At 41.1% G+C, this 16,702-nt stretch overlaps 1 long non-coding RNA gene across 1 annotated transcript; it reads right to left on the reverse strand.

The window, feature by feature from the left end:
- Positions 1–1,243: 1,243 nt before the first annotated feature.
- Positions 1,244–13,391, reverse strand: LOC120305835. The gene is made up of 3 exons (XR_005556101.1): positions 8,645–13,391; positions 8,192–8,227; positions 1,244–7,505 (listed from the first exon to the last, which is right to left on the reverse strand). It is a non-coding gene; the product is annotated as an uncharacterized LOC120305835 (long non-coding RNA).
- Positions 13,392–16,702: the final 3,311 nt, after the last annotated feature.

The raw sequence follows: 16,702 nt of genomic DNA on the forward strand, positions 1-16,702 counted from the left end.
TTAGAGGTAGTGATTTGTGACTTGGTGCAGTGGAAGGCAATGACAATGTACCCATCAAATGCAAGCTCGGACTCTTTTGTTTTGTATGCGAGTTGTGATATTGCCCACTCTTACAAAAGGGGCAGGGGCTGATGTTGAGATGACATGATGCTGTTTTTGTCATGTTCAGTGGTGAGGAATCAGCAACATTTGAAGTCTGTTGGGGTTTCTTTTATCTTACATTCTATAGCAAGGCATGATAGTGCTTGATTCTTCGCTGAAGCCTGAGAAATATTCTTTTATATTGTTCAATAGAGGCTGCATACTTAAAGAAGACAGACAGATTCGGCTCTTTTACAAAATTGTTAATGAGAAAATATGTGCACCTTTGATTTTAGACCAGATGCATTTTTATAAAAGCATTTTTTTGAATTAGGGTACAATGTGAATTTCCAAATTAGCAATGTTTTTCTATTTTTATTTATTTTTTGTTGGCAAGGTGCTTTCATTCAACCACATCTCAGTGGTCTATTCAGCCCTGTGTACCATTGTTTGCAAAAGATTCTCATTTTTATCTATTTGCTTTGGCCTGGTGAGCCTGAATAACAAAAAAACAAAAACAAAAAACCACATCCAAAATAACAAAATAGCATCCTAAAAATACAACTATGCACACCGATAGTGCTATTTTATTATTAATGAAATGCTTTCAGTTGATGGTAGTGTACTGACTGCATACACAGCCACAGAAATGAAGAATAGAATAGAATAAGGAACAGAATAAGGAATAGAATAGAATAGAATAGGAGCTGGAAGAGACCTTGGAGGTCTTCTAGTCCAGGGTTCCCCAACCCCGAGTCTACAGCATGCCAGCAACTGGTCTGCCCAAACAAGCAAAGCACAAACATGCAGGCAGCACTCAAAACCATGTACTCTCCAGTCTGTGGAAAAACTTATCTTCATGGAACCTTCTGGAGGCAGGTTGTTCCACTAGTTAATTTGTTGTAATTGTCAGGAAATTTCTTCTTGTTCTAGGTTGCTTCTCTCCTTGGTTTCCATCCATCCATCCATCCACTGCAAAATAATGGCCTTCTATGGATGGATGGATGGATGGATGGATGTTGACAATTGTACTATAAAGTGGAAATGTATCTCAAAGAAAGGAAGAAAGGAAGAAGGGTGAGCAAAAACCATGTGTTTTTAATTGAAAACTGATTTTTTAACGATCAACTTAGCAAAGTTGGGCAGTTACAAACCTGTACACTTTTTTGTTTCTTTTTTGTTTCTTTTTTAATAGCAAAATAACAAGACAATACTGCCAACAGGAAAATGAACAACTGATGAGTTAGGCAACAAGGGACAAGATCCATTTCCGGAGATCATCTTCCCTTTTGCATACGTTTGTTACAGGGTGAAATAATGGAGAAACCTTTTTAATGCCAACAGAAATGTCATTAGAAAACATGATTGCATTTGCACAGACAAACAAACAAAACAAAACAAAAAAACCCATAAAAAAACAACCAGGAAGCAGTTTCATAGAAACAGAAGTGAACGGAAAACAATTGATCCAAATGAAAACTGAAGTCTCCTTTAGCAACTAAGAAGAATTTTTGATTTGTTTTGTAAGAAGTACTTTATATGATTAACCTGTAACGGATGACTTTACACAAATGAACACAGGTAACAAAAATGAAAAGCCACCTGATTGGCATTGAATATCTACAAAAGCCCAGTAATTTCAAAATTATTATATACATTATTTTATAAACTTTTTAACACCAAAAACATACATCTTTTACAAACCAGCCTGCTTGCAACAGGTAAAATTTACACACAATTATCTTTCTTATACAGTGCTTCAAGGAGAACTTAAGATTTTTTTTTCCCAAATAAACTTCCTGAAAAAGCAGTTATCCTGGGTTTGAAAAATTGTTCTGGTAAGAATTCAAACATATGCTTAAGCTATGTTAAGTGAGGCCTTGAATTCCCACAATCCAGTTCATTTATTCTCTTAACACTGCCAGTAGTGAAGTTTGGTTATGGCCTGTAATACATTTGTAAATTATTGCTCTTTAAAAAAAAAAAGATGAAACGAAGTTACATCCCACTGCCTCTCCTTTTCTCTCTAAATGAAAAAAAAAGTTCAGTGCTCTTCTATATGATGCATAGCCTTGAAATAATGATCTTTCATGGAAAAACTTACTATGGATTTTACTACTGGAGGGATGTAATAAGCAAAGAAAGAAGACGGCCAAAATCCATTTTTTTGCATAATCATGAACAAATCTTTCTCCACTCCCAATTATATGGAATGAATTTGGAAGATGCAGTTCAGCTAAAATGGCCCATCAAAATTTTGGAAAGATTTCTGTTTCTCTGTGACAATATTGAAATTATTTACCTTTAGTTTGTGAAAGACCCTCTAATAAAAGCAGTAAATTAATATTAAATCGTTTTGCTATCAACATTGGCATGTGGAAGTCTCAGTTTTCTTCGTTTTGTGTGCAGTTGGGATGACTGGCCCTACCTGGGCACCAAGTATTTACATAACTAATAAATACTGCCTCTGAGCAGTACTACTTCAAGTGTGATATGGCTCACATGATAGCATATAGACATTCTTACCATCTTGTAAATAGGGGAAACAAAGAGAAAATGCTGAGTGTGGACCTTTTGGCTTGAGATGTAGCTTTATAATTTGGAATTATTATTATTTTTAGGAAAACACTTATTTCTGTGAAGTTCAGACTGCCATCTTGGGTAATAGGAGGAATAAAGGCCCTTTTGCATAGAACAAAACCTGAGTCGTACCAAAGCAATGCAGCTGTCTATGGCTACAAGGGGGCCGGTAGACAATAGGGGCGTCAAGAAAATTCAAGATGGTGGATGCATCTACGAGACTGAAGTGGCCATCTTGAATTTCCTGATTCCCCCTTATCTGCTTAACTCACCAACGGCTACATATTATTCAGATAGTTCTGAAATGTCCCATTTCTGATTGCTGGTGGGAAGGAGGTATTTTCGGAAACCTCTTCCACCTTAAATCAAATATTTACTCACCAAAAAGCATCCTATTGGGAAAAAATTGGCCATACAGCTCTTTTCAAACCGTCCCACTTTATGATATGCTGAACGGGTTTGTATATAGGAGCAATCAGAAATACAAATTTCCCCACTTTGAATCACTTGAATGTGTTGTAATTATCTATGGGGTAGACTGGCTGAGTCAAGACTGTCTGAAGCTCCATTGCCTTCAATCCCATTTAATCACGTACGGCTTACTTACTACTAATCTTTTACCCTGTGTCATCAACACCAATTGACAGATGAGTTGCTATTTGGATAAAGACGGAAAAATCAGGGCGATTCATGGTAAAAGAAAGTAAGGGGGGGGGGAATCCACCCTGGCATAGAAAGTGTGCGTGTCTACCAATTGTGCTGAACTGTGGAAGCTTACAAACATCTGGAGTTTGGCCAATGCATTTAGCTAACTTGTCTAGGATGCTTTTACCCATGTGAAGCTAAAATTTAATAGCAGATTACAAGACAATCTGAAAGTAAATACAGTGGAATGTATAAATGGGCAATTAATTCTGAGATTAGCAATGAAGATTATGCTCTAGAATAAGTGGGGCAACTTCGTTGATTCAATGGGGCAGTGAGCAGCCAGCTGCTAAAAGAGGCGGGATAAGGAATAAGAAGAAAGTGATGACTGCATAGGATTTGGCAGGACAAGAAAAGCCTAACATTTAGGGGTTTCTAGAACACACATGCAAGTTACCCAGGAGAATGGAAAATGCCCCTTACTCTGAACTACCAAAAGGTTTCATATTATTATTTTTTACGGAAGACTACTAGAAAGTAAGGGGAAAAAGGTATCTTGCTAAGTTCAGGTATAGTAGTTAATATCCAAAAGAAGCATTATTTGAAAATTCCTTTTAAAAGTCAGGAAGAATTACTTCATAATAACTTTGTGTGTGTGTGTGTGTGTGTGTGTGTGTGTGTGACTTGTGGGGACAAATAAGTGCAACTGAACAATAGTTCAGAATTCAAATGTGTAACTTTGGTATCCATTCAAAGCAACCTCAATGCTGTGAGCATGATCAGTTGGAGATGTTGAGTATGTCAACTCTTCTGTGTGTCTACGTGTGTGTGTGTGTGTGCGCGCACAGATGCACACACACACATACACTCATTCGTAGTCATGGAAAGGTCAACCCACGTCATCAGCTAGTTTCTCTGTTGAGTAAGCTTCTTACTCAATTCCATACGTTAGCATTCTCACCATACACAAGGTTCAAGTACCATGTTTCCTTTATCCCAAAATATTTCAAAAGCGGGTTCATAAAAAAGCTAAGAAGGGCTAACAAAAACCATCATTTTATAAATGCACTATAAAAGAATGCCTACCATATTTGGGGGTGAAGCCCAAGGGAATAAAATCACTGAAAAGGAAGCACACATTAAATTTGTACTATTCAGAATATTCATACAGGCAGTGTATTGTCTCGGCTCAAAAAAAAATTTTTTTTTAAAACAGGTTTTTAGAACTAGACCATTTCTTACGATATAACCCTTAGTTACAATACTCTTGTAGCCTGAAACGGGAGTCGTAGTAATCAACAGATCATTCAATTTCCAAGGTAATAGACAGATAACCTTTGTAAATAAAGCTGCTTATTCCATGGCACTTTAACGAACCACTTGGCTTGATATGATTTATTAACTGGTGTTCTCTGAGGCTGAAATAAGTGCTGATTAGTGTGAGGACACCAGACATATTTGATTTATCAAGCTGGGTAAAAAACAAAATTTGTCACTCGGTGTAAAGAATTTTTAGAAAATCTGTCTCAGTTTGGGTGGAAGCACTCATTCAACATTGTGCTGATCATAAAACAAAATAGGGTTAGGACAGGGGTAGGCAACCTTGGCTCTTTTATGACTCGTGGACTTCAACTCCCAGAATTCCTGAGCCAGCATAGTTGAAGTCCACGAGTCATAAAAGAGCCAAGGTTGCTGACCCCTGGGTTAGGAGAAACGGATGTTTGCAAAGGGGGTGTGTGGTTTGCAAAAGCCAAGAAGGCAACCTGCTAGGATGTGATCAAAGCTACATCTTTGTGTGTCAGATGTGTAACACACATGAAAAATGAATGAGCCTTAAGTTACATGGTTGCAGTCACCATCTTTACTTTTTCTGACCCACTTCCCCTCGCAGACAATCCCACCAAAGACCTGCAGGGACATCCATAAAAACCGTAATTCCCTTCCACCAGGAATAATTTATTTGTTCCTTTCAGTGGCTGCTCGGCTGAATTCTCCTGTCATCTTCTTTTGTGTTTTGCATCCACACAAGATGGAAGCTTGAATTCCAGTTACACGAGGAATGTGTATTCAAAAGTATTCAATCGTGCAAAAAGGATAATCTGGTCGGGGTTTCTTTTTTTTTTTCCACCCGTGAAATACATGATGGCGACGGTGTCATAACCTACAATAGCACTCTCTTTAAACAGTATTTAAAGGTAAAGATAAATTGAGTCCCTGCGGATTTTACTCCACTAGCCGTTACCAAATATAGGATAAATGGTATTTAAATGGTATTTAAAGACGAGTGAAAAAAAATTGCAGATGTATCCTAAGAACCAAAGCTTAGAAGATGACAGGGAACCCAGCAAATAAATAAATAAACAAACAACCCACCCACCACCAGGGCCATTCCATTTTTTTTTTACTCCTGACCCACTCAAGGCTGCAGCATCAGCCTTGAATCAAGGTCAGCTTGGTGTTAAGTTTCACATAAAAACCCCATTGTTTAAATGAGAGCAAAGATTAACGGCTCAGTGGCATAAGTTTTAGACTGAGGAGACACCTCAATCCTTACCATTTGGTTCATCACGATGGCCAAACAACTCTTAATTCTTGGTATCTTTCAGAGTTAGAACTGTAGGCATGAGTTGGAACCACTCCTGATTGGATGCCCTCTTGGTGCCTTGGATCACATCTCCCGTTATTCGTAGACTGAATGGCCAAGAAACATGCCAATTAGCAATTATGGGAACAGCAGCTTAATACTTTAGGACAGTGATGGTGAATCTTTTAGATACTGAGTGCCCAAAAACTGCCCTGCCCGCCTGCAGGGCCATCTACTGCCTCCACGGCCCACCGATCGACCAGGCAGCCCTGCAGCGCCATGGTGGCCATGCCCTCCACCCGCGTCCCGCAGCATCATCTGCATGCGAGGGTGGAGTCTTGTCTCTGCTACCATGTCCTTGTCTGCGCTGCTCCACACGGGCCACGCCCAGGGGGGACTCTCCCCTGGGGGGGGTTGCTGGTGAGGGGGGGAGGCAGGGCTGGGACGACGGTGTGCGTGCCCACAGAGAGGGCTCTGCGTGCCACTTCTGGCACGTGTGCCATAGGTTCACCACCACTGCTCTAGGAAAAGTATCAAGCTGAGGAAGATTGGCTTATACTGTGTTTACGAGTGCATTAACGTAGTCAAGAGAACATATGGGGCAACGTGGAAATACTACATCTAATAGACCAGCAATTCTGAATGAACTGATTTAGAAAGGGTTTTTTTAGGGAGGAAAATTACCAACTATCCTTTCCTTTACTGATTAACTGGTCTGGGATTTAAAATAGGATTTACTTTTGGCAATAAGCAGTAGATGCCCACTCCAAAGACTGATGGATGACCTTGGGTACTGATTTTCTGAGACAAGCTACAGTTTTCACCCTGTAATGTGCATGCACAACATCGATCTTCTGGGTAGGCTGAGAATGGGTTGGGTTGGATTTCAACCCTGCACCAGACGTGTCGAACACTTATGAAGCAAAAGAGAAGAGTTCAGTTATGCTATGAATGAACAAACGACAGCAACGGAGTCCACGAAAAGAGCTCCTTCACACTTGGGTCTGCTGATGGATCTCCACAAAAGGAATGTGAATCTGATGGTGGTCCAGAGAAAAGTCCTCAATGCTTTCGTAGTCGCTCATGGCAATCTCAGAGTCATCAAAACCACAGCCCATCGAAACATCGGACGAGGAGGCGTCCAGAGAATTGTGTAAAGACAAAGGTTTCTTGGCCAGACTGTTGCCTGTATTTGGTCCCGGGCCAACACCAAAAGTACTAAATTCGTTCCCAGTCTGAGACCCACCATGGTCCATCTCATTGGGGAAGGGGTGAGGAGGGAGGTATTGACTTGGGTGAAACTGTGGCCGTCTCTGGCAATCTGGGCTCAGCGTGCTGGCCATGGAGACTGGCTGGGATGGTGGCAGGGCTTCATAATGGTCTGGGTAATCCTCTGGGAGGGGAGGGGGCAATTGGTCTTGGTTTAAAAACTCCTCCTCATGCGGTGGAGGGTAGTCACTATCAATATCATAACCACCAAGGTAGTAATCTGTTTCGAGCTCCCGTGTGCTCCCGTGATGAGCTGAGCTGCCATCGGCCGTCTCATAATGGGGCACCTCCTCAATGTCAGATAAACGTGCATTTGGCATCCAGTCAGAAGTGTCCCAGTGGTAAGCTGTAGAAGGAAACAAACACTGCATTAGAAAAACATGGCGTGATCTTTAAGGGAAGTGCAACCAGACCCACGTGCACATGAGACTTTATGTGATGAAGCTGCTTAAGCAAATAATCGGCATGCATCTTAAGGTTTTTTTGGGAGGGGTTTCTGTGAAACATCAGCCAAGCATGCTTTGGGCCAAGTGAATAGAAGCAACTTCACGACACAACACAGCCATCTCTAAAGATTTTTTTTTTTTAAAAAAAATTAAAGTAAAAGAAGCAAGAAATCAAAGTTGCTGAAAGTCTAAATTTGCTCGTGGAAATGCAGGCAATCGATGATTTAGGTAGAAAAGTGTATAAATACAGACATTAGAAAAGTCAACATGCTCTTGCAGTTGTGTTCATTTCCAAGTTCTTGGGAAAAGGGAAAAAAATTACATAGGCAAACGAAGTAACAGGCAGAAAAGGAAAATAATAATAATAATAATAAAAGGAGTAGCAAAACCCTGAAATAAAAAGGAAAGCAATTCCCATGGTTTTCTGCAGGACCAAAATATATCTCGTAACATGCTGCAACATGCACAATCTGGATAAAAATAAAGCCCAGGTCAACGAGGCTAAATAAAGTGTATTAGTAGCATTTTGAAAATCCCATCAAGGCCACCCTTTTTCAACCATTATGGCAGGCAGATGCAAAGTCACCTCTGTTGCAGGTCTGTCCTTCATCCATATCAGAGACTGTTAAATATAAAGTGAAGAAGAAAAAAAACAACACTGGAAATTCTCAAGTCTGCAACCAGCAGAGTTTAAACAGAGCACTTCAAAACATCTTAAAACCATGCTATATGCTTCTAAATGCGTCTGATGTAAAATATGATTAAAAGTACTTTTAAGCCATGCTTCAATGAAAGGTTAAACATTATTCTGCTTTTCGCTTAATCAAACCTACAGAGGCACAAATGGAAGCAGCATTTTACACCAATGGATAGAATGGATGACTTTAATTATCTGAAGCAGACATGCAAAACTGACTTTGGATTTAACACAAAAGTCAATACACTTTTCTTTTCTTTCTTTCTTTTTTTTTTTTAAAAAAGATTGTGATGTATTTTTTCTTGCTCACTGTGAAACAGAAAAAAAAAATTAAGAATCTACCATGTTCAGGGCCGGTTCAAACAAATCTGGGCCCAAGTACGCTCAGATACCACGGTGAGGGGCACGGTATAACAACCTGAACAGAACAGAATGAAAAAGTAGTCAATTGGGCCACTAGAATCAAATAGCACAGAATCCGTCCCTATCTTTCCATCTGGGAAGTGGGAAATCAGCTAAGAAGGGACAAGGGACTTCTGACTTTAGTTCCCCCATTTCAAACCATCTCCTTAAACCTTCTCACTTGGTGCTGACAACCCTAAAGTTAGGAAAATATCTGAGAGTTGAAGAAGCTGGTTCTTCAGGAGGCCAAGGGTTACCGTGGGGGTGATGATGCCAAATTAATGGACAATCTCCTTCATGTGGTTGGATCCAGGATCTTCTGCTATGACCATGCTGGGCCAACACACCAATTTTCAGATGCCTTTTAGGTCAAAATGATGGACAACCCAATATTTGGTTGGTCAACTACAGGAGACTCAAGGGAGCTTGGAGGCCAAAGGTTGAGCTCCCTGGCCAATATGAGTATGTGGTCTCCACGCTTTCAAGGCTGACCTATTCCCAGGCATAATAAGAAATGGCATAGCATTTTCTATACTGTATGGATTATCTGATCTGTGACCTATTCTGCAAACATTTAGTAGCCAACGTTCCAGAAATATACGTGTATTCTACTAATCAGCTATTAAGCTGCCAATAAAGGAACAGAAGGAGTGCCAGGTAATAACAGACACTGGAAATTCAAGTGTATTTAATAAAGGCCCTAGTTATTCTGATGAAATATGGTTTGCCTGTTTTTAAACATAAGCACTAGAAACATGTTAAAAATACATAAGGTTAATGTCAGCAGTCGAGAAAGAATTGAAGTCTTTCTGAAATGCAAATCACATTTGTATGCAACGGGTTAGTGAAACACAAGATCTCTGTGCAATCTAATGGCTGGGCTTTGGGGAGACTTCATTATTTTTATGATGCACTGTGTCACCATCATCATTTTAGCCATTGTCTATCCACTGCAGGATGAAGGCCTCTTCTGCATGTTTCCAGCCTATATACGGTCCTGATCTTTCTTTTGCCAAGTGGGCCCGCAATACTTGATGTGGTCGATCCATCTTGTTTTAGGGTCTCTGCATTGTGCAATGACTTTAATTAGCAGATTTGAAAAACTAACTGTGGATTTAAGACAAAAGTTAATACCCAAAGATGTGGGTTGTTGGGTTTTGGTTGTTTTTTTTTTTGAATAGGGCTGCTATCAGGTTTTGCTTCAATCAAAAAAAGCAGAACCAGAACATGTCAAAAATGGTACCAGACAAGGCTCAGTCCCCTTCCAGATTTCAGCCAGGAGTAGCATTTTGACACTATTCTCTATGTAAAAGTAAATTTTTCCTCAGACCAGTCATTTCTGATTCTAGGGGGCGGGGCTCATCTCTGCTTCTTAGCCGAGGGAGCCAGCATTGTCCAGAGACATTTCCATGTCATGGTCATGTGGCCAGCATGACTATACACCAAGGCACATAATGTTACCTTCCCACTGAAGTGGTACCTATTTATCTACTTGCATTTGCATGCTTTCGATCTGCTAGGTGGGCAGAAGCTGGAGCAAGGAACGGGAGCTCACTCTGTCATGCAGTGCTCGGGTCTCGAACCTGGATTGTCAGCTTTCCAGCTGACAAGCTCACTGTCTTATTCTTTATGGCCAGAATGTACTCAGTGTAGCAAGTTCCACAATGCATTGTGGAAGAGTTGCAAGTAGTGTGACAAGTGCTGAAAACTTGCAAGACCACAGCAGGACTTTTTTTTTTAGAGCCGCCTGCAGAACTCCAAGTGTTTCCTGAAACAAGTGTTTCCTGAAAACACTGTATGTTTTACGGGGATAGAGAAACTAGGCTAGCCGAAGGAAGAGATTTTTCTCTCCTACCAATGATTGCAGCTCAGGTAGCACTGTCTGAACCGGCCCTGACTATACAAAAAACAAAACAAAAGCACAAACTCAAACGTTCTCTTGACCAGGTGCAAGGAGCTTTTATGTGTCACTCGTTGCAGTGTGGTTCTCCCCAACCTGGTACTCTCTAGATGTATAGGAAGAGTAATTTTTTTAGTTTGAGGCCATGCCAAAGTGGGCTTTGGAGAACTTTAGAGGCTCACATCATCTGAAAGATGCCAGGCTGGGCAAGGCATGGTTTATCTTTACACAACACAGCAGAACTCCACTAACCTCTTAACTTGCCTGCTCTGCAAGATACAACAACTCCCTTTCCTTTCCTGGGTTGAAGCAACAATCCCACAAGTAAGGTCTTACACATTTCTGAATGGAAATATTCATTTGTTTGGTTACTTTGGGCTACTTCCAAGAACTGTAAAAGTTCTCGCATCAATGCCTGGGCCCCACTAAAGTCTTTTCAAACAATAGTCTTTTCCGGAAGATCTGGATAGAAATTTGCCAATTATTTTTTCAGATTTATTAATTTGGGATTACAGTTCTCTCATTCCCTGAAGATGGTGATGTTGGTTAGGAAATTAAAGTTCAAAATATAAAGGAAGGAACCAAGCTGGAAAAGGCTGCTCTTATGTTTCAGATCAAGATATTCCCATGCTTTCAAATATTGCATGTTATAAATTTACTTCTTTCATTTCATTTTTTTTCCTGACTTACTTCTATGTGCGCTCAACTAAAAATGGTAAAAGAGAAAATAAACTAGGCAGGTTTTATAGAGAACAAGTTTTATACATCTGATTAACTAGATCAGCTCAATAGGTTTTATAAGATTTTATGTCTATAGTTTTGTACTATCTTAAATCTATCGATCGATCCATTCATTCGTATGTACATCAATATTTTGGTGATTTCTCTCTCCTTCAACTTTCTTGCCCTGATCACTCACTGTAATAAACTTTGTTCTGTTCTGCTTCAATGTAATTTTTCCAGTTAGTGTGATGGCAATTAGGAAGCACAGATGCAGGAAGAATAGGCAAAGTGGGATCCATAAAATCATAGGGTCTGAAAAGACCATTTACACCATCAAGGCAACCCTTGCTCAATGTGTGAACTTAAATCAAAATATCCCCGAAACCTATCTGGCTATCAAATCCTCCATTTGAACATAACCAATGATAAAGAGCAAATCTGGACATTTTACGGCTCTAGGGCCACATCCAGCCCTTTGAGTATCCTTGTCCAAATGTAGGATATGATCAAGCAGACCCTGATGTAGGAGGGTTCAAACGCGTCATCAGTCTCAAGTCCTTTCGGGCCCACAAGAGATCTAAGTGCCATCCACCTTGAATTCTCATCTACTGCCAATTTGCTCTGATTGTTAGTAGTTCAGATTCTTGTAGAGAGCTTTAGCGTACAATACACCTGTATATTCATTTGAACTGCCTGGATCCTGATTTCCTGTGCCTGACACTGGCCTTCTTGAGGTCAATTGAAAACTAGAAATCAAATGTAAGTAAGTATACCCCAGGCACGCAATAAAACTGTATTGCTTTTATTCTGAAGGCAACTCCTGATTATTTTCAGTTTACATATGTGCATCTGTGCATGCCTTTGCACCTCACAGTAACCAGAACCATAGAATTTACTGCTTTTTATAAAGCAATAAAACTAACATTGAGCAGAATTCACTTCTGCCAATCGGTTCGGGCTTCTACATCAGTCCCCTGATCTACAACATTGGTTTTCAGTTCTTTTCAAGGCAAAGGTGACACTTTACATTTGAGACTGCATTCCAAAAGGAAGGTAGGACCAAATAAAAAATGCGATTTAATTTAAATGTTTATTATAATTAAATTACATTACTTAAAAACAGTGGCTTGGATCATTCCATAGATGTTGAACAGTTTCCCCCTTGTCTTATGCTAATGTCTGAAGTTCTGCAATAACTTTCACAAACAACCGGATGAAGTATTAACAGTCTTGCAAATTTATTCTTAAATGCTCATTAGAGTTTTGCAAGTATTTACTTTGGAGATTTAATTCAAAGCTGACTTGATCACTATGAATTTTGAACTGAATCTGAAAGTCAGTCCAAATTGTTGCCTCAAATGCACTGAGATGCTGTTGCGTATACCTTTTTAACTGATTCTGAAATGTGAACTGAATGACTTAATTTGATTATAAAGAACTGAACTGATTTTCCAAGCTGAATTATTTCTTCTAGATTTTGTCAGCACTACCATAGGATACTGCCCAAAATTAAGTTGACAGACATCAATAGGCAGGCTTCCTAAATATGGTGTCTTCTTGATGTGTCGGAGAAGACTTATTATCATCCTTTTGATTTCCAAAGACGATGGGATAGTCCAGGGGTAGGCAACCTTGGCTCTTTTATGACTCGTGGACTTCAACTCCCAGAATTCCTGAGCCAGCCATGGAGTTGAAGTTCACGAATCGTAAAAGAGCCAAGGTTGCCTACCTCGGGATAGTCCAAACGATCCATAGGAATTTATGGAACAAGAGCGTTCACAGACAGAGTGTGGATCATGCATATGTGCTTACATTTGGCAAGGTGAACAGCAATTAGAAACCCCTTGCAGAGGTAGAAGTGTATATAGGTGGAGAGATTCCCCAGGTACGTCTGTGGACAGCTTCCCATATAGATCAGGCAGGGAACACAGTCAAATGAGCTGATTCTAATTTATTCTACGGCTACATTAACAGAATCTTACAAGTCTGAAAGTACAAATCTCCTGCCGTCTTTTTTTACTACCTGCTAAGCTAGAGCAGAGGTCCCCAACCTTCTGGGCATCAGGGACCGATTACATAGAGAAAGCTTTTTCCGCGGACCAGAGGGGTGTGCTATTGTGTGCTGCCTGCATCCTGCGGATGGGGCTTTGCTTGCTTGTGTGCACCAGTTGCTGGCATGCTGCGACCCGGTACTGGTCCGTGAACTGGGGGTTGGGACCCCTGAGTTAGAGCAAAATTGTTTTTAAATTTCTTTCCCTGCCCATTACTCAGCTGTGGGCTGCTCTCCCTCTAGTCAGATGATTCTTTAGGCAGCACCACTTTCCCTGTCTTACAAGGTCATTCCCACATTCCATTACAGGGGGGAGGTTGAAGGAAAGAGGAATCGAAGGGAGAATCCTCTGAATCAGGGTAAAGATGTTCTAGCTAATGCTACAACACCTAGAACAGGGGTAGGCAACCTCGGCTCTTTCATGACTCATGGACTTCAACTGACTGCAACTGGCTCAGGAATTCTGGGAGTTGGTCTATGAGTCATAAAAGAGCCCTACCCCTGACCTAGAACCATTTAAAGTGTTGGAGAGAAAATGATAGAATGAGAATTTCGAGTGTGAAATTTAGAAGGGGGACACCTAATAAGAATTTAAAGCAACGGTTCTCAACCTGTGGGTCGGGACCCCATTTGGAGTCAAACGATCATTTCACGGGGGTCGCCAAACAACGCAGTCCGCCATTTTTTTCCCCTTTTCCTTAGCTGTGCTACTCCCTTTTATTCTATTGGCTTTTGAAAGCCAATAGAATAGACTCTCTTGAATAGAGTCTAATTCTATTGGCTTCAAAAGCCAATAGGAATTGTCCAGGCTGTCTCTGCCCTGCTGAGCCCGCCAAAAGTCCCATTCTTCAAATGGTGCTACACCAGTTGAGTAGTCCTCAACTTACGACCGGTTGAGTAGTCCTTGATTTACGACTGGTTGGGGGTCGCGGCATTAAAAAGGCTGAGAACCACTGATTTAAAGAGATGTTAGAGATTCCTGTGCTAGAATACAGGTAGTCCTCGACTTATTATCACAATTGAGCCCCAAATTTCCGTTGCTAAGCAGGATGGTTTTAAGTGTCTCGCACCCCATTTTATGACCTTTTGCTACAGATGTGAAGTGAATCATTGCAGTTGTGAAGTGTGAATCACACTGTTAAGCGAACCTGGCTGCCTCCATTGACTTTGCTGGTTGGAAGCCAGCTGGGAAGGTTACAAATGGTGATCACACGACCCCAGGATATTGCAACCATTGTAAATACATGCCGGTTGCCAAGTGCCTAAATTCTGATCATATGTCCGTGAGGATGCTGCAACGGTCGTTAAGTGTGAAAAACTGTCATGTCCCCCTTTTCAGTGCTATTGTAACTTCAAACAGTCACTAAATGAATGGTTGTAAGTCGAGGACTACCTGCCTGAGAGTAAGATTTTCTTATTCACCTTGTGTCAGGGAAGAGCCTAAGGATATCAAAACGCCAAATTAGCAAGGGGAGGATGATCCAGAATCCCCCCCCTTTTTTACACAACAATTGGCAACCACAGAGGCACAGGCAAAACAAAATGGACTGCCAAGTCAGCAGCGGGCCTTACAAGGAACAAAGTGAAGAAGACAACGTACGGCAATATAATGTAACAAAGTATACATGCAAGCAGAAATTTAGGAAATGCCCCCTTAGGTAGCTCAGGAAAGAATCTGAGAATTGGGGGCTTAACTAACAGATCTAGGTCAGTGACGGCGAACCTTTTAGAGACCGAGTGTCCAAAAACTGCCCCACCCCCCCACACCGCCCCCGCACCACCCCACTCCACCCCCACCCACCACCTCCACGGCCCACTGCAGATTGCCCAGGCAGCCCAGCAGCACCATGGTGGCCACAACTTCCATCTGTGCCCCGCAACATCATCTGTTTGCGACGGGGCACAAGGGTGGAGTTTTGTCCCCACTGCCCGGCTGCCATGTCCTTGGCTGTGCTGCTCCAGGCGGGCCGTGTCTGGAGGTGACTCTCCTCCAGGGGGGCTGCTGGTGTGGAGAGGGCCGCGGGGTGGGGGAGGCGGGGCTGGGGCAATGGCACGTGTGCCCACAGAGAGGGCTCCGAGTGCCACCTCTGGCACTCGTGCCATAGGTTCACCACCACTGATCTAGGTCATAAATGATTACAACTAGAGAAAAGAGTTCAGAGGAAATGGCGGTACAGGTTAAAATGATCCCCACAACATCTCTACATTCTGGTTAGAAAAGCATCAGAAGCAATAATGCAGTAGAATTATTTGAGGATTATTTGGCTGCCTGTAGACAGAGGATGCAAGTAAAAACTGGTTAGTTATTAAAAAAAGGCCAGGGACAAGAGCTCATAAGAAAGAGGATATTGAGGAACATATGAAAACTAAATTAGGTCAGTAGCATAAAAAGAACAGTAAAAAGCCAAGATGGGGAAATCAGTAGAAGAAGAGGTTATATATGCAGTTAAGTTTGGTCACAGGGCCCAAACCTGCCCAAATGAAACCCAGAAAATTTTATTGGTTGTTAATCTTCAAAGTTCATCTAAGTTGCAAAGAAAAGAAAAAACACACCAAGCAAACAAGGGTCAATGGAAGAAATATGCTTGGCCCAATGATACAGCTAGTCTTAATTGGTGTTAAAAGCAATAATAATAATAATAAAAACACTAGTGCTCACCATTATTTTGTTAGAGGCTCTCCAAGAATAGGTATGCAAGCGTTCACAAAGTTTTTAGGAAGATACTTTTGCAGACGGCTCAATTAGCAAAATATATTATTGGAGGATTATAGCTCATGTGACAGTGGGCACCAATATTTCAAAATGTCATCATAAAGGGGATTAAAGGAGACCTAGCAGATATGGTTAACAAAGGCAAATGAAAGGAATTAGGAAGAAATAAGCTTAAATACCAAGAAGTGGGATTGGATGAGGAAGCGAAAAGAAATAAATAGTAACTAGAGGCTAAGATACAGCAGAAATGGGTCTAGGGTAGAAGCAGAGAGCCCATCACCAGTGGAAGAAAGGACTGTTGTAGCAGGCTGAAGTTAGTTTGCCAGCCCTTCTAAATTTGTTCAAGGGAAAAAAGCTTGAGAAAACAAAGATTTATAGCTGAAATGAGGACACAGCTTTGGGAATGAGTGAGGAAGACTTCAGAACCACAAAGGAGACAAGACAAATAATACAACAAAGAGCATTCAAGGCTTGAGTAAACCTCTTGGGCCGTATCTGCAGAGGGATTTAGCTACGGCCTTGAGAAAGAAAAGAAGAGTGTGAGATTTAGACCAGCTTTGCATTGACCTTATTGTCCTCAAAAATGAGCACTGAAGGTGTTGAACAGACATT

This window comes from Crotalus tigris, unplaced genomic scaffold, assembly GCF_016545835.1.
Source record: "Crotalus tigris isolate CLP2741 ecotype Arizona unplaced genomic scaffold, ASM1654583v1 scf7180000017691.523996, whole genome shotgun sequence".
Classification (NCBI taxonomy): domain Eukaryota; kingdom Metazoa; phylum Chordata; class Lepidosauria; order Squamata; family Viperidae; genus Crotalus; species Crotalus tigris.